The 17,476-nt window shown below is 39.5% G+C and overlaps 2 protein-coding genes across 4 annotated transcripts in view; one reads left to right on the forward strand and one right to left on the reverse strand.

The window, feature by feature from the left end:
* MNAT1 (MNAT1 component of CDK activating kinase) overlaps positions 1 to 17,476 on the forward strand; it is a 151,396-nt gene that overhangs the window by 106,125 nt on the left and 27,795 nt on the right. The window lies entirely within an intron of this gene.
* The window catches only part of TRMT5 (tRNA methyltransferase 5), a 49,568-nt gene continuing 43,971 nt past the window's right edge, over positions 11,880 to 17,476 (reverse strand). For 2 of the 3 annotated variants that reach the window (XR_015797664.1, XM_088149731.1), the window contains one exon: positions 14,999 to 15,831. The gene's annotated coding sequence lies outside the window, so the exon portion shown is untranslated. The other variant, XM_088149732.1, reaches the window with a different exon arrangement.

A 17,476-nucleotide genomic window follows, 5' to 3' on the forward strand; every position in this document is an offset into this window, starting at 1 on the left:
GGTGCTTCAACTCCCCCCACCCCAATCTCCCCTTGTCTATGCCCTTTTGGCCCCCTACTGCCCTGTCCTCTGTCCCCCCAGCTAGCCTTCGCCATCTTCTTGCTCCCACTACTGACAAGACATCCCCATCCTGGCCCTTCGTGAGGCAGCTGCTGGCCACATGAGGGTTTCTTCCCCAGGTCATGCATGGCAGTTTCCTTGCAAGACCTGGGGATGACGGCCTCACATGGCCAGCAGCTGCCTTGCAAAGAACCAGGATGGGCATGCCTTGTCAGCAGCGGGAGCAACAAGATGGTGGAGTGCAGGACAGCAGGGGCCTCAGAGTGCAGGGTGGTGAGTGTGACTGGGACTGGGCTGGGGCCGCTGTGGCTTCCTGGGGTGTGGCAAGCAGCCCCAGAGCTGTGTGATTCTGGGGCTGCTTGCTGCCTTGCAAGGCAGGGTGCAGGGCAGCCAAAAGGGCAGAGATGGGTGGGTGGGGGGAGTTGGAGGCAATACCTTACCTTACTGAGGCTGAAGGCTGGGAGGGACCAACCCAGAATGGCTTGGATTGGGGTGGATCCTCGGCTAATGACCAACCGGCAGAATTCAGTTAAAGATGGCAACAGGGAGTGTTGGGATTGCCATTGCTAAGCAATGCAGTAACGTGATGTCTCACTTATGACCGCATCGCTTAGCAATGGAAGTGCCGCTCCCAATTGTAGTCGTAAGTTGAGGACTACCTGTAATTATTATTGAGGCCAGTAGCATTTAATGGATTAATTAATTAATGATAATCTAAAACATAATTACAACAGCAGGGTTGAAAAAATGTTTAGTATATATTAATAGATTTTAATGTAAAAACCGTAAATGCAAGCCCATCTTAAAAACATCATTCTTCCTCACTCTAACTTAGAAAGAATGCCTCTTCTAAAATTGTGGCTACTGTGCATTGTTGAAAAGCTTCAGAAATACAGTATTTTTTTAACCCATCCATATTAACATTTAATGAATAAGTTGATTCATTAGATGAGTAACATTGCTTTACTTGGATTTTAAGCCTACTAAATATTCATTATTGAGAAGATACTTGCTGTTTATAATGAATTTATACTTTATCTCTGGAGCACCTTATAAAAGAGAACTGCAGAGTAGTCTGGTATTACCTTTATTAGTGTCCTGCCTGTTGCCATTGTCATGGAGACAATGTGTTGAAGGAGTTGTGACGCTGCAAGGCCCCTTGGAGAAAAAATTGTGTCCTTGTCATAGAGGTCCATTTTATGCTCCATCCTGAAACCCCAGTAGGTGAAGCCTGAGTCACCCTCTGTGAGGCTAGTGACAGACGGGTAGGATTGGTACCAGAGCTTTTTATTTCACATACATACATGCATACATGTATGTTATATATATATATAAAGTCTTATAGCTGCTATGTATGTGAATTTTAATTTGGGTCAGAATTAAAGAACAGCAGCTTTGTGAGCTAGGTTAAGCTTAGACCTGCTCAGAGCAGCCCAGAGAGCATCATTATTAAGCTGGGTTTCGAGCCTGAGTATTTTAGATAGATCCCAGCATCCTCAGAACTGCACTGTGATTATAGCCAATATTCAGCTGTAACTCCAGAGGAGCGGTTCCGTCAGTGTGCCTTTTGCTCTGTTCTTCCTTTGTTTGGCCTAGTGAGTGCTCAGCAGCAGTTTGTCCACCCATCTATATTGCCATTGGAACTTCTTACTTGTCAAGGCTGGCTATCATCTAATGTACTACAAAAATAGTTTTCTAGACTAAGAGGCTCCTGTGTCTATCCTTCTGTAGCTTTGTCTGTTTTCCTGTGTTTAGGCTGTGTTTTACATTGAGAGCCAGCGTGAATTAATTACCGGACTGTTGGACTGAGACCAGGGAAACTGAGTTCAGATTTCTACTCAGCCACAAACCACAAAGCTGACTGGGCAATCTTAGACTGGTTACCAGCTTATAGCTGAACTTAACTCACAAATTTATTGTGTAAATAAAAGGGTGGGTGGGGATAGCATGTTTGTTTCCCTTTGAAATCCTTTGAGGAAGGGTGGAAGAAAAATATAATGAACAAAGCTTACAAGGCTTGCTTGCTTGCTTATTTATTTATTTAATTTTATTTAAAGGATTTGTATGGCCGCCCATCTTGGAGCACAACTCTGGGTGGCTCACAACCACAATAAAACTACAAAAAACATAAAACAATAAAAACACAGAATCACTTTTTAGAAGGCAGAGAGCATTTATATGCCACAGACCACTTTTTGAAAGATTAAGTGTAAAAGTCATGGACTTTTGTGTTGATGGAGAAATGAAGATGCCTTCAGACTGGAGGGGCCCCTGGGTGAAAGTCTCTTTTTATCTTCCACATTGCTTGGCCCTTGCTGCTCCAGTATTCAAGTTCAAGAAATACAAGTGTGGTATGAGATTCTTTGAGTTCTCTAAATTGTTTTAGGGAAGGTCACTCAGCTGAAATGATGGTCAGTGGCTATTGCCTTGAATATTGATACAACGGTCATGCACTGTTGGTTCCTGTCATTGCTATTTGTTTTGTGTTCATCTTCTGGGGGGGCAAAAGCCTGGTCAGGAGAACCCAGGAACTGTGCCCTGTGGTTGAGGTACATCACTGGGAGGAAATAAGTCAAAAAATCATAAACTATTATAAACTAACTTTATGGATCCCTCTTGCTCTTTATCCCATATTTATCAGCCCTTTTCTGAGGATTACAAAGTACCATACATAGCCATCCCCATTTTCCCCAGTTTTTCCTACCAACAATCCTGTGAGGTGGATAATTCTAAGCAATTATGATTGGTTGCAGATTCATCTACGGATTGTCAGAATTGATGGAAATTGAAATTAGGGCTTTCCTGGTCTGGTGTGATGTTCTACCCAGTATACTGCCCTGACTCCATCATGTACCACCTGTACTTAATGTCTGGAAAAGTTGTTCCTGCTTATCTTGATGGAATTACTCAGGGAGAACAGTGGTTTTACTAAAAAGGATGTGCAACAAGTTTGCTATGAATAGTATTAGAAAGGTAGGCATATATTAGAAAGACTCATCTCATGGGATCACCTGAAAATAATAAACATTGTTTTAAAATCAATAGAAAATGGTACCAGATTACCTAGAATAGGACAGAAACAATGCGTTGCACTGATTGGGGGTGGGACCAGTGGAATGTGAAAGTGGGGGGCAGATCTCTTGCTTCTGAGAGTTGGAGAAGCTGAAGTCTGCACACTGCTTTGGAAAAGCATCTGGTAAGCAATAAATTTGTAATAATCTAGTTGCAGTATTATTTTAGGACATAAAGTTTTGCTGTAGCCAATGACTAACAGTATTGTCTTGTAGTTGTCTGAGAAAGTACAGTGGTACCTCTACTTACGAACGCCCCTACTTACGAATTTTTTGAGATACGATCAGCTCCGGCCCCAAAAATTTACCTCTACTTACGAACTCGCATCGACTTACGAACTGGATCCGCGGCCATTTTCCACCTGTTCCACGTGGTCCGCGGCCATTTTCCGCCTGTTCCACGTGGTCCGCGGCCATTTTTCCGCCTGTGCCACGTGGTCTGCGGCCATTTTCTGCCCGTTCCACGTGGTCCATGGCCATTTTCCCGCCCATTCCACGTGGTCCGCAGCTGGTTTTCCGCCCTGCCGCGTGGTCCGTGGCCATTTTCTGCCCGTTCCACGTGGTCTGCGGCCATTTTTCCGCCCGTTCCACATGGTCCGCGGCCATTTTCCCGCCCCTGACACGTGGTCCCCGGCCATTTTTCCACCCTGCCACGTGGTCAGCGGCCGTTTTTCCGCCCCTGCCACGTGGTCCGCGGATGCCGGAACGGATTAACGGTAATTACATTGAACCTTATGGGAAAATTTACTTTGACTTGCGACTAACTCGACTTGCGATCAGAGTCACGGAACGGATTAAGTTCGTAAGTAGAGTTACCACTGTATATAAAACAAAATAATATGGTCCCCATTTTCAGGGTCTAATGCAGTGGTTTTCAAACTGAGTTCCATGGGCTTTAAAGATCTGTAGAAACTTCATGATTCCTCAGTGAGAAATTCAAGTTTTTTAGAATTATGACATGCCAATTTATCTGCATGACAGTAAGGAAATGTATCAAATGTGTACTATATTGCCCATTCTTAGTTTATGCAAGGTAACAGTGAAGCTTAAGGAGCTTGTTTTCCAGAACTTTATGCAACATTCACTTTCTGTATGCATCTATGTTTATGAGAGATACCCAAAGCTCCTTTGGTAGAAAAGTTGATATGGAAAGGGTTCCCAGAACTGAAAATTGCAGTTTTCATGCAAGAATCAAACCAAAGGAGCAAACGTTGCTTCATATTAAATATATAAAAATACAATATGCAACAGAATGTTTTCATTCAGTGCTACATTATTTTCCAGGATATTTCATTCTGTTTTGTGTCCGTCCCCCCCCACCCCAATTCTGTGCCCACTGAGCATGTCATTGGACTGTTCTCTTCATGGCCCTTTTTATGTGAACCCAGCCATTGTAGTTATAAATCATAGTTTGTGATTTAAGTGTTATGTGTTATATTCATCCAGTTAGAGCTTATTCAATGGCTGTGGTTAAATGAATCATGGTCTTACATATATATGGACTTATTTACCATTGTTATATATGTTTGATTCATGCTGCAACCAATTCTGTTTTTGAAACAGTGTTTCACATACATTGGACTTTGGACGAGAGTAGTTGAAACTGTTCTGGGAGCTAAGGCTAAAATGTGGCTAATAAATACTAGTAGACTTGTGCTCTATTGTTTCAGAGTTCAGGACATGGAAAAATGGATTTAAATAAAAACAAGTCAGTTTGTGATTGACTGTTGGAGAAAAAAATCCTAAAATCAAGAACAGTTTGAAAGTGGAACCAATTATCCATAGAAGTGGCAAGTTACTCCTCATAGATATGTTCAAGCAGAAGTTGGTCAGCCTTCAATCATGCATATTTTAATTTGGATTTTTACATGAATCTAATGATTGGATTTGGTGAACTAAATGTCCTCTTCCATCTCTATGATTCTATTAATTATCTACTAGCATGGAGAGTTCTAGTTTGAAAACAATATTTTCCTGAAAATTTTATTTTAACTCACTGGCTTATGGAACTTCAGGAGCTCATTCTGTTGTATTTGAATAGGCCCATTTTTCTGTTACGAATACAGAAATGAACATAAGAACATGATGGCATTCTAGCATTTTTTCATACGGTAGGCATTCAAAGCCTCCAGTCATTTTGGTTGCCTCTTCTGCACTGTATTATATCTTCCTTCAAGTCTGGCAACTAGTATGGAACACAGTATTCCAGATGTGGACATACTATAGATTTGTATAAGGGCACTATATTTGCTGACAGTTTTATTTTCAATCCCTTCCTAAAGATCCCTAGCATGGAATTTGCCTTTTTCATAGCAGCTGCACACCAAGTTGACATCTTCATTAAGTTATCCATATAGCTCAGATCTTATCAGTAAAGCTAAGTATCTGTTATTGTAGTGTATGGTTGCTAAGTAAGAAGTAATTTGCTTCATCTTTTGATCCACTATTTGCATCTGGATTGCACCTGATTCTGATTATTAGAAATCTTGGCTTTTGGCTTTTTTTTTCAATTAAATATTGCAATTCTGAAAGATGCTCATGCCAAATTAGAATGGCAATTTGCAGTTTCCATTAGGGCCCCTCAGTGGAGGTCCATTAGTTCAAGAATGTGCTTTCTTCACCATTAGTGATCTATTCTGACCATCAGAAACCGATAGCTAAGGAAAAGAAGCTGCTTGATTTAGAATCGTTTAAATTGTTCTACATTTAATTTTTCTTATGGAAAATGTTTGTGGTTTACCTCTGTTCAGAAACTTGACTGATGACTGGATTTTTTGAAGTGGTGGTGGTAGGGTTTGCTATTAGATCAAATTGGCCTGCAACATATCCCAACTTCAGCCTACAACCCAGCTAATTCTTGAGGTTAATGGTTAGAGAGCTTAAGAGATGTTCCAGTTCTACTGACCTGAAAGCTGCAACAGAATAGATATACAGCTTGGTCAGCCAGCAGCCACTTACAAGAATCCAGTATGGTACACTTGTTGGTAATTGAAATAGGCTGTGAAGCTTGACTATGCACATTGTCCCAGATGGGCAATTTAAGGTAGGCTTAAGCCCTTATTTAAATCATGATGTTCCTTCTTCAAGGCCCAAAGTCTGCTTTGCTGGAGGGGGAGGATTGTTGCGTTCTCTTGAAGCATGTAGTTTGGTTTGCTTCCTTGCAAACAGTGGTGCTATTGGATCTGCAAGTGCTGTTCTCTAGTGTTTTTGTTCTCATCTAGAATACTGAGAACCTGAATGCTGTAGGTCTCTTTAGGGTCAGTTAGCTGAGAAATGCTTAATTTTAAGTTAACAAACTGAATGATAGGGGATTGCAGCTATATTTTTTGCTCCTCATGTAATGTAGATAGTTCCAAAGATCTCTCTTCTGAAGCAACCAGCATAGTGCACTGCTATTCAGGGACCCTCATGGTTAAAGCCCAGTTGTACATGACATGAGCTGGATCAGAACCATCAATTTATTTCATTTTTAAGTAATGTGAAATGCCATGACCTTGACATTGTGGTGGTTTAAGACTATTTGTATTATTTTTTAAAGGATGAATGAAGCAGATAGGGCTAGCTTCCTCAGCTGAATTTGAAATCAGGGACAAGAACTTGGCCTCCTGCAGGAAGTGTAAAACCTCACTCTTTTAAAAAGTTGGATGTTTTGACAAAATATCTTCTGAGATTTTTCAAATGACACCATATAGTATATGGAACTTTTGCAGTGAACACTTCTGTCAAGATCATTAGCAGAATATGTTAAAATCGGACTGCTTGGGAAACAGACTTTCTTACTTCCTGTCCACCCACCTGTGGGTCTAGCGTGGGTTCTGTAGCTGTTAACAGACTCAGGAGGATTACAAAGCCAAAAAATATGGAAAACGTATAAAGGAAAAAAGAGAAGCCTGTGCTTGGCTGCACAGTTACTTATATTCCAAGTTGGCTATAGTTGTGCATGTTCTTGCTAAATTAACTTCAGAAACCTGGACCTGACACCAAAATGTCCATAATAATTGTTTTTGTTGGCATTTGGATTCAGAACTAATTCAGTGATCAAGCATGAACTAATGTGCTCTGAATACTTCTCCTGTAATCTGTGTGATATTCCCTAACTTCTTTTTAATGTAATCATGGACAGAAAAAATTCTGCCCCAAGCAGTTGTCAAACAAGCTTCTTTCATTGACAGTCAGACAGAGGGCAGCTGAAGGGAGTTGTTTAGTCTAAAGTAAATACTCCAGAGATTACAAGGTCACTGTAGGAAATGTAATTATACTATTTTATTATAGAATAGCTTTTTTGTGGTGTGAGAGTTGTAGAGCCTACACAATGCTAGAGTGTAATGGTTGTTAAAGGTATAGATATATTTTCTCATTACCCAGAAATATTAAGTGTTCAGGACCAGAATGTAATGAAGTACAAGAAAGATTGAATAAAATGAAATGAAGGGAATGCTTTTCAAAATCTGCTGTTGAAGATCTGCTGGTTCTTGGAAATTTTTTTAGGGCTTTTGAAATGAAAAGTGACAAACTTCCCAGAAAGGCAGGACACTTCCAATGGCATGTTGAAAATTTGTTTTCGAGAAACAGAGATGACCTAATGATGGTAACTCATGCCCTCATCAGCACCCAAATAGAGTACTTCATGGAGCTACCTTTGAAGACAACTTGGAAACTGCAGTTACTGCAGAATGCATGTGTCTGCATGCTGGTGTATCCATGTGATATCTCTATTGCAGGCATTGTGTTGGTTTCAAGTAAGTTTCTGAGTACAATTCAGAGAGTTGATTTTAATCTTTAAAATCCAAATTGGATCGGATTATTATACCCCGTCAGGAGTTATGTTGAGTTTCACCATAATTCTGGTGATTTGGGTGTTCACTCTCCATCATTTCCCATAATCCTCTACATAATTCAATGTTTCTCTGACGTAAGCAAATGCACTAAGGTTTTCATCTGATATATGGAAACTATTTTTTAAATTAATAGAATCAGTGAGAATAAGACTGTTACAAACTATCAATTATATCACACCAGGACAAACTGCCTGCAGGCTTTCAAATCTAAACAATATGACACAAAAGGGACAAAAAAAGATTTGGAGAAGGAGGAGTAAGCCACCAGTTCTTAATGATAAACTGTAGTTCCAAAATCAGTTGACTAAAATGGAAATACTCTAGAAAGAAGAGGGCTTGGATCTTTCAGCAGAATTGATGGCATGTCTCTGTTTCTTATCTTCCTTTCTACATTCTCACAGATGGGTACTTTGTTCCTCTGTTCTTGAGGCCAGGCAAGAACCTGGGAGAATACAGTGTAGTTACTTTATTTATTTTAAACACTTTATGGAGAGTTCAGAAAGAGAGACAGAGAAAGAAAATAACTACATGCATTTCTTTTATATAATCAAGAGCCAATAGATATACTGCTTTGCTGGTTTTGTTGACTTTTAAAATTGTGTATGTGAGAGTAAGAGGAAGAGAGAGATTCTTAAGAAACATTTTGCCGCCTTCTGCTTTACTTTTATTTTTGTCCTCCCACTTCCAAGCGCTTCCTTAACTTAGCTTTTCTGGTTACTACTGAAATAAAAATAAACAGAACAAATATCTAGGTTCAAAGGACAGCTTTTGAACTTCTAATTTCTTTCCCATCCATCTGCTTTGCTGTGGTTAACTTCTGTTAGTTGTTCTTTTCTAGCGTTAGGTTGCTACTGGAGCAGACACATGTGGGTTCAAAGGTATGGGGTTTTTTTTGCACATGACAAGCCTTCCTACCAAGCCTGTTCTTCATAGTCATGATCTTAGAAGTTATTCCACCTGCTGTGATCCAAAGTTCTGCTTAGGTGTGGTTCTGCAGTTATCTGCCCTGCTCTGTATCCCACCATACTACAGGCAGCAGCCACCATTGGAGGAAACCAGCCTCAGCCTTCTAGCTTTATGTTCTCAGTTCATGCAGGAGATGGGAGAGAGAGAATATAGGAGAATGAGACAGTTTGACTATGTTTTTGTCTTGGATACTCCGATCAGGTGGAAATGGCAGTCAACAGATATGTTTTCTAGTGCTCTGCTGAGATCCTTCTAAGAGCAAAATGTGGTTTGGAATGTGTGTGGATGCATATTTAGTACCTATTGGAAACTCCTTAAACCCAAAATATGTTTTTGTGGAGTCTCAAGAGCTCAGGAAAAGATGCAGTCGCCTTAAGATGTTCCCAGCAGTTGCTACATGCTTGCCTACGCATTCTCCAGATCACATATTGCCCTTTAAATATGGATTTCTGCACAGTCCTAATGTTTTGTGTCTTTACAATTGTATGCGTGTAGAACCTGAAAGGAAGGGAGGGCAACCTTCTGCTATTTTGATATTTTCATTTTACAGGTAAGACATTTATCAGGTGTCCCATGGGTTTTTACCCTTTTTTAAAAAAAAAAAATTCTTTCCTTTTTTCTTCATCTTTATTTGAAATGGGTTTTTATTGGAGGAAAACAACTGCTTCAAAAGACTTAGGTTTTCTACTTTTGCTCTACACTCATTGTAATAGTTAAGGGAGGTATGGAATGTAATTTGAATAAATGAATGCAAGGTCTGGCCTTTCTATTGTAACTGTGAAATTCAGGCAATCTGCTGCAGTCTTCTTCCTGCATTTAGGAAGGCCTGCTTTAGAACCATTTTACAGTAAAAATATATTTCATATTACTCTGCAGTATGTGTTGAGTAGTCTTAATGCATATATGGAGCACACACACAAAAGTCTTTTTCATAATGAAGTCTGTTAACTTGCAGGGGTTCATTCTCCATCCTGAAAAGAAGATGGCTGACCTGCAGTATTTGTACCCTGGGCTTCAGTATCAACCAACTTTTGATTTAATGAGATCAAAACCTTAGAGATCTAAAGCAAAATACTACATTCACTCAAATAAATGGAACGTAGTCTTACCAGAAGCTGTAACTAAAACAGCTTGGAAAAGGGGCACATATGTTCTTGAGCATGATTGAATGTGCATGTGTGTGTTTATGTAGTGGCTTATGTAATTATATATTAAAACATACATGTATGTATCATTTGTGTGTATATATGTATGCATTTGTATCTAGAGAGATAGGATTAATGCTTGTATATAATGTCAAGGAATGGGAAAAGGAATGCTGGTTGGTTGGTTATGAAATCAAAATGGTTTGCACATATGCAGAATCTACAAATTAGCCATTGTCAAGTCTAGATGCTACATAGCCATATTATTCCTTCACATTTTTGTTGTTGTTAAGTCGTGTCCGACTCTTCATGATCCCATGAACCATATTGTGCCAGCCCTTCCTGTCCTTCACTGCCTCCCTGAGTTTGCTCAGTTTCATGCTCATTGTTTCAGTGATGCTATCTAACCATCTCATCCTCTGCCGTCCTCTTTTCCTTTTGCCTTCAATCTTTCCCAGCTTCAGGGTCTTTTCCAAAGAGTCCTCTCTTCGCATTAGGTGACCAAAGTATCTGAGCTTGAGCTTCATTATCAATCCTTCCAATGATCAATCAGGGTTGATTTCCTTTAAGATTGACTGGTTTGACCTCCTAGCAGTCCAGGGGACTCTTAAGAGTCTTCTCCAGCACCACAGTTCAAAAGCATTAATTCTTCGGCGCTCAGCCTTCTTTATGGTCCAGCTCTCACAGCCATACGTTACTACTGGAAAAACCATAGCTTTGACTATGCGGATCGTTGTCGGCAAGGTGACGTCTCTGCTTTTTATTATGCTATCTAGGTTTGCCATAGCTTTCCTCCCAAGGAGCAAGTGTCTTTTAATTTCATGGCTGCAGTCTCCATCTGCAGTGATCTTGGAGCCCAAATAAATGAAGTCTGTTACTGCTTCCATTTCTACCCCTTCTATTTGCCAGGAATTGATGGGTCCAGATGCCATGATCTTAGTTTTTTTAATGTTGAGTTTCAAGCCAGCTTTCGCACTCTCCTCTTTCACCCTCATCAAGAGGCTCTTTAGTTCTTCTTCACTTTCTGCCATTAGGGTGGTATCATCTGCATATTTGAGGTTGTTGATGTTTCTCCCTGCAATCTTAATTCCGGCTTGTGATTCTTCAAGCCTGGCATTTCTCATGATGTACTCTGCATATAGGTTAAATAAGCAGGGTGACAGCATACAGCCTTGTCGTACTCCTTTCCCTATTTTGAACCAATCGGTTGTTCCATGACCGGTTCTAACTGTTGCTTCTTGGCCCGTATACAGATTTCTCAGGAGACAGGTAAGATGGTCTGGTACCCCCATCTCTTTAAGAGTTTGCCAGAGTTTGTTGTGATCCACACAATCAAAGGCTTTTGCATAGTCAGTGAAGCAGAAGTAGATGTTTTTCTGGAACTCTTGTGCTTTCTCCATGATCCAGCGAATGTTGGCAATTTGATCTCTAGTTCCTCTGCCTCTTCGAAATCCAGCTTGTACTTCCGGTAATTCTCAGTTCACGTACTGCTGAAGCCTAACTTGTAGGATTTTGAGCATAACCTTGCTAGCATGTGAAATGAGTGCAATTGTGCGATAGTTTGAGCATTCTTTGGCATTGCCCTTCTTTGGAATTGGAACGTAAACTGACCTTTTCCAATCCCATGGCCACTGTTGCGTTTTCCAAACTTGCTGGCAAACTGAGTGCAGCACTTTAACAGCATCATTCTTTTACATAACTCCTTCTAAATGCAAAAATATAAATAATCCATCACTGGATGAGTAGTGTGTGTTTTTTATTTGCTATAATTTCTTGCGGGACACTGTTCTAAGCAAGGCTCACCATCACAAGACAATGTCATTTTGCATTCATATGTGTATATTTCCACAGATTTAAAAGTTGTTAAATAGTCTTGGATAAACTGCACAATCTGTAGTAGTGAGGCCTGGAATAATTTCAGAAATATTTTGCAGAAGAAACACAAGTTAAATCAACCCTGTTGTGGTCACCAATTCCCAATAGTTGTACTAGCTTGCCAATGCAGAATCAATTTTGTAAGTTTTCAAAAGAAAAAAAAAAGTAGATTGCACATGACTGAACTGCAGAAACACTACACTTCTGTAACTTGTCAGAATCAGGTTTTAGTTAATACACATTTTCAGTGATGTAATGGGAAATGTTTGGCAGACAGAATGTAATGAACTGTGATTAATGTTTTAATAAGCAGTTTTGCTCTTACTTATGATGCAGAGCTAAAATGTTTTTCTGCTCAGATTGATAGTCCTGTAGCACGTGGGTGTATGTAATCTTTAAAAAATACGGAAGTCTTTACTTCTTTAAAAAGTGTTTTTTTTAATTTCCAGCAATATCAAAGGCTATGAAAGTATGCCTTCAAGAGAGTGACTTTTTCCACTACCTAAAGTAATTGCACTAAAAATACATAGAGAACAAAAAAAGATTTATTTAAAAGTACCTCAAAGAATATGAATGCTTCATTTAAAAATAGTTTTAGAGTTATTTTTTAATTCTGGTATATATACAGTGGTACCTCTACTTACGAACGCCCCTACTTAAGAATTTTTCGAGATACGACCAGCTCCGGCCCCCAAAATTTACCTCTACTTATGAACTTGCCTCTACTTACGAACAGGATCCGCGGCCATTTTCCCTGCTGCCACGCAGTCGCGGCTTCCTGTGGGCGAGATCGCGGTAGCAAGGAGACGTTCGGTGAGGCTTGTGGTGTGTTTTGTGGCATTTGGAAGGTTTTTGTGGCGTTTGGAAGGTTTTTGAGGTTTAAAAATAAAATGCATATGTTTCAGAACTGTTTAGCCATATTTACATTGAACCTTATGGGGGAAATTTACCTCAGGGTGTGACCAAATTCAGAGGGCGGATTAGCCGTATTTACATTGAACCTTATGGGGAAATATGCCTCGTGGTGCGACCAAATTCGGAGGGCGGAACGGATTAACCGGATTTACACTGAACCTTATGGGAAATTTTACCTCGACTTCAGACCAACTCGAGTTGCAACCAGAGTCACGGAATGGATTAAGTTCGTAACTAGAGGTACCACTGTATTTTACTCATATGCATTGAATTTTCATTATTAAGTAATTCATATGATTTATTTTCTTGACTCTTTGGTATATTTTTCTTAATACTTTTCAGTTAACACTTTTTCAGTATCTACAACTCAAAATACCAATATGCCTTTTTTCAGTGTCTCTGGATCCTTCCACAAGCAATATTAAAAGCTGTAAGTTCATCCTCCTGTGTTAAATGCAAAATGTACCTCATCCTCTTTATTTCTGTGTTGAAGGAAAACATTAGGAAATGACACATTTCAGGATCAGGACCTCTTGCTTACATTTCAACTTACAATTACCCTAGAAAGTATCCTGTCTTGGATTATAATGCTATAAAATAAAGAAACTGGAGAATATTTGCTTAAAAACTGGTCAGCCATCTTGGAAAGATTATGTTTTTGAAATATATTTGATAAATATATTAAATAATCCCAGGGACCACATTACATAAAATGCTCTAACTGGTGGGATGCATTCATACTAGCGCACACAAACTCAACCAAATACTGATCTCAGCAGCTGTCCCATCTGCATATGAGACTGAAGTCTCTCAACAAAGCTCCACAGACATGAGCAGACAGTGGGAGAAGAGGCAGGTCAATGATGAAAAGGTTAAGGCGGAAAGGCAGCAAGCAGGACAGTAGTGGAGAGCAGAGGCCTGAAGAATTGCCCCGGCTGAATTTGGAGTGTGGCAGTCCCTTAAATTTAAAACTCAGTGGGCTGCATGCCTGAGACCTTTGCTCTATGGGAATTTAATCTTCAATAAATCTGAGTGTAAATCTTTGAACTTTACATGAAATATGCTCCTACCTCAGAGTTTCCTTAAACCCAAACCATATTTTTTCATCAGCTCCATTTGTTTTAGCTGAGTTTGGGCAGGATAATCTAAGTGTATACATAGTGTTTTTACTGATTTAGACCATTGCAAGGAATGTGTTTGCTTTTGGTTTATTGCAATATGTGAGTTTATCTGCTGTGCCTTAAGATTATGTGGAAACCAAGCATGAAAAAGAAACACATTCTTATACACAGCCATTTTTCATTTTTTTTAATTTATTCCTTGCAATAGACCACATACTCCCTACTACGTTTCTACCAGCACGTGCATGTCTTAAAATTTCTCCATTTTCCCATCTTTATAGACATTCTGTCAAGGTACACAAGTTTATCTATTTGCTTTGTTTGCCATTTATATATAATTTGCAATTTATATCCGTTCTCTCTGTTGCATCATACAAACTAACATTTTCTGCAAATCATTTGGACTTCCTGTATCAACATTACCTCATGTGCATACAAAGGGCACTTGCATTTGCATCCCCAGCCAACATACCTGTAATATTGCAAGTGTTCCTTAAACTTATATCTATAAATACATTAAATAAATAAGGATATCTCATGCATCCTTTTTTTACTTCTCACTTGGTGTTGAACCATACTATTTATTCCCATACATACTTTATTTCCATTCCATATTTATGAAAAAGTTTTCATAATTCCAGCCTTTTCACTTTATTATACACTTTCTGTAAATAAACCAATATATACTAAATCTTTTTTTCTACATTCTTTGTCGCATGGGTCATCAAGGGCCTGACGCACATATTAAATCCTGTTTTTATCTTGGAGCAGTTGCAACATGAGCTGAAGTTGGAGGACACTGCCACCAGATCTTTGTCATGGACAGATCGTTTTCTGGTTGCTCTTCAGTTTGCTGTTGCTGTCCCCTCCATTCCAACCCAGCTGACTAATGGACCCTGATAGGCTTCAGAGAGAGCTTGAGCTTTTCCTGAGGACCTGTCAGGCCATTCAGCTGAGCCTTACTCTCTGCCTTTGGAGGGCCTTGGATCAGGTTACCTCTCCTGTGAATAATAAATAAATGATAGCTTTTATCCAAATAAACCAATTTTCCAGTTATTTTTCTTTCTCACATGTATAGGTTTCTCAGTGACCTGCTGAAGAGCAAAAAACTGGTCTACATAGCCCCTGCCTGACATAAAGTTGCCCTGCACTTGCATTTGTTACCTTTAGGAGAGCAATAATGACATTCTCCAATTGCCAGATGCAGGTGCAGTCTACATATGCACTTGCATAGTGTCGCTCCATAAGCAAACTATATTTTAACATTTCTCTAGTTGCCTTGTCTACACTTGCAGTCTCACAATATTTCAAAATTCTCACAGCACGTATGCCTTTCTTTTCATCCATTTTCTTGTATAATATCAGTTTTAATTCCATTTTAAATAGTTTTTAGTTTTCAGTAGGTATAGTTTTTGACTATATTCTTTGCAATATTTTTCTGTCTACATACATACACAACCACACATACATGTATATATTCATCTTCATTTTTGTAGCAATGATGTCTTTATATTTTTTTCCTCATCCACAGTCTCTTTTGCATCATCATTCCACCAGACATCCTTTCCCATATCTCCCATTACATGTTTCTGCCACTTCGTAGCATACTTTGTTGTATTGTGCAGATTCCACTTCTTTTTTCCTTACATCTACTTTTCATTTGTTGTGTTAGGACAGTGATCTGTCTTCTTTTTTATACAGGATGCATACTCTCTTCCTTTCCTTTCCTGTCCTTGCCTGTCCTGTCCATTTTATCCCAAGAGCTATCTTGAGACAACAAAATACTGTTTGCTCGCTCTGGTCGTGAGGTCCCACAAGCTGTTTTCTGGTGAGGACTAGCCTGGAATGAATAAAGACAGTGGAAAAGAAAATGAAAAAGTGGGGAGAAGTATCTCCCCTGCCTAACATCCTTGCCAAACCTCTGTTTCCCTCCCTGTTTGCTCATTCAGAAAGCTAACATACATATATATACTGAAAGAAAACTATAAAGAAACTAAATCATTATAATTGGGAGCAGAGATGGCAAGTTTTTGTGGATGGGGACTAATGCTTCTTAATAGGGTCAAAGGCTGCAGAAGGGAATGCTGTGATGCAAAGTGGTCTGAGTTTTCCAGGGAACAGTTCAGGGTCTGGGGGTATGTGAAACAGAATGTTTCTTTACCTTTTAAATGTATTATATATGTTAGGGCTTACAGTAAAAATTTCTTATATTTGGTACTCAAACGGCAGGATACTACTTCATCTATTTTTGTTCAGAGTGGGCTTTGGAAGCCCCCAAAAGACTTATGGGACCACAGGTTGCCAACCCATGATCTAGAGAAATTAAGATCTAACTATAACAAAAATGAGACACTGAGCAGTTCTTTCAGCAGAACCCCATCAATTTCTGCTCTTCCTTTATAACTGTGAAGATTGTTTTTAGAAGTGTTCCCCCAAATGCCAATCAATTTAGCAAGACAGTTCATAACATTGTTAACTGACATTTTACCCTTTGCTTTATTGCTTTAAATGGGTTGTTATACATTATTTTGCTTGAATTTAAACAAAGTTTTGAGGGACCAGTGGAAATGAGCTTGAATCTTGAAATGTGATGGGAGCTGGCATTAGAGTTAATAAGGTTTGAAGGCATTGTATAACCTTTTCACACTGTATTCTACAGTATTGCACAGAGAACTCAGAAAGTAAAGGTTTCTTTTGGCTTACTCACTCCAGGATTTTGATGATTCTTGCTGAACCTTTTCCAGTCTGAGTGCCCTCCAGATGTATGGGCTTAAGTCAGAGTTCTCCAGCCAACATGGCCATTGCTAAGAATGCTGAAAGTTATAATCTCCACATCTGGAGGTCACAAAGATTGTGGAAAGCAATTCTAACGTTATTTTTCATTGAATAGCTTAATGTTTCTCTTCTCCAACTGGCAGCTTTGCAGCTGATGGTGCAGCAAATTAGTTGTGATTTTCAAAGATGATATGAGCAAGCAGTGTTTTAGAATATCATTGAACACGCACATGCTCTGGGTGTGTGTGTGTGTGTGTGAGAGAGAGAGAAGATACAGTCAGGACCAGAAATATTGGAACAACGATAACTGTTTTGGCATTTGTCCTCTGTATACACCACATTGAAATTGAAAGGAAACACACCCAGAGGTGAGTGAAATCAGGACTTTCAGCTGTAATTCAAGGGGTTTGACAAAAGTGTGGCACTAACCATTCAGGAAGTACATCCAGTGGCATACACACACACCCATTGTTAGTGGCTCATAAGTAATGGAACGAATGGCTGACAAACAGCTGCATGGCAAGGTGTGGCCTATTTCCTGGGTACCCCATGACCAATCAAGCAGGTAAAAGGCCTGGAGGTGTTCTGAGTGTTACATTTGCATTTGGTAGCTGTTCACTGGAACTCTCAACATGAGGTCCAAAAAGATGTCCATGCGAGTGAAGGAGGCCATCATTAGGCTGAGAAAACAAAATAAACCCATCAGAGAG

The sequence above is a fragment of the Python bivittatus genome, unplaced genomic scaffold (assembly GCF_059951505.1).
Source record: "Python bivittatus isolate LINGU-HERP-01145 unplaced genomic scaffold, Pbiv_v1 ctg000580_np1212, whole genome shotgun sequence".
NCBI classification, from domain to species: domain Eukaryota; kingdom Metazoa; phylum Chordata; class Lepidosauria; order Squamata; family Pythonidae; genus Python; species Python bivittatus.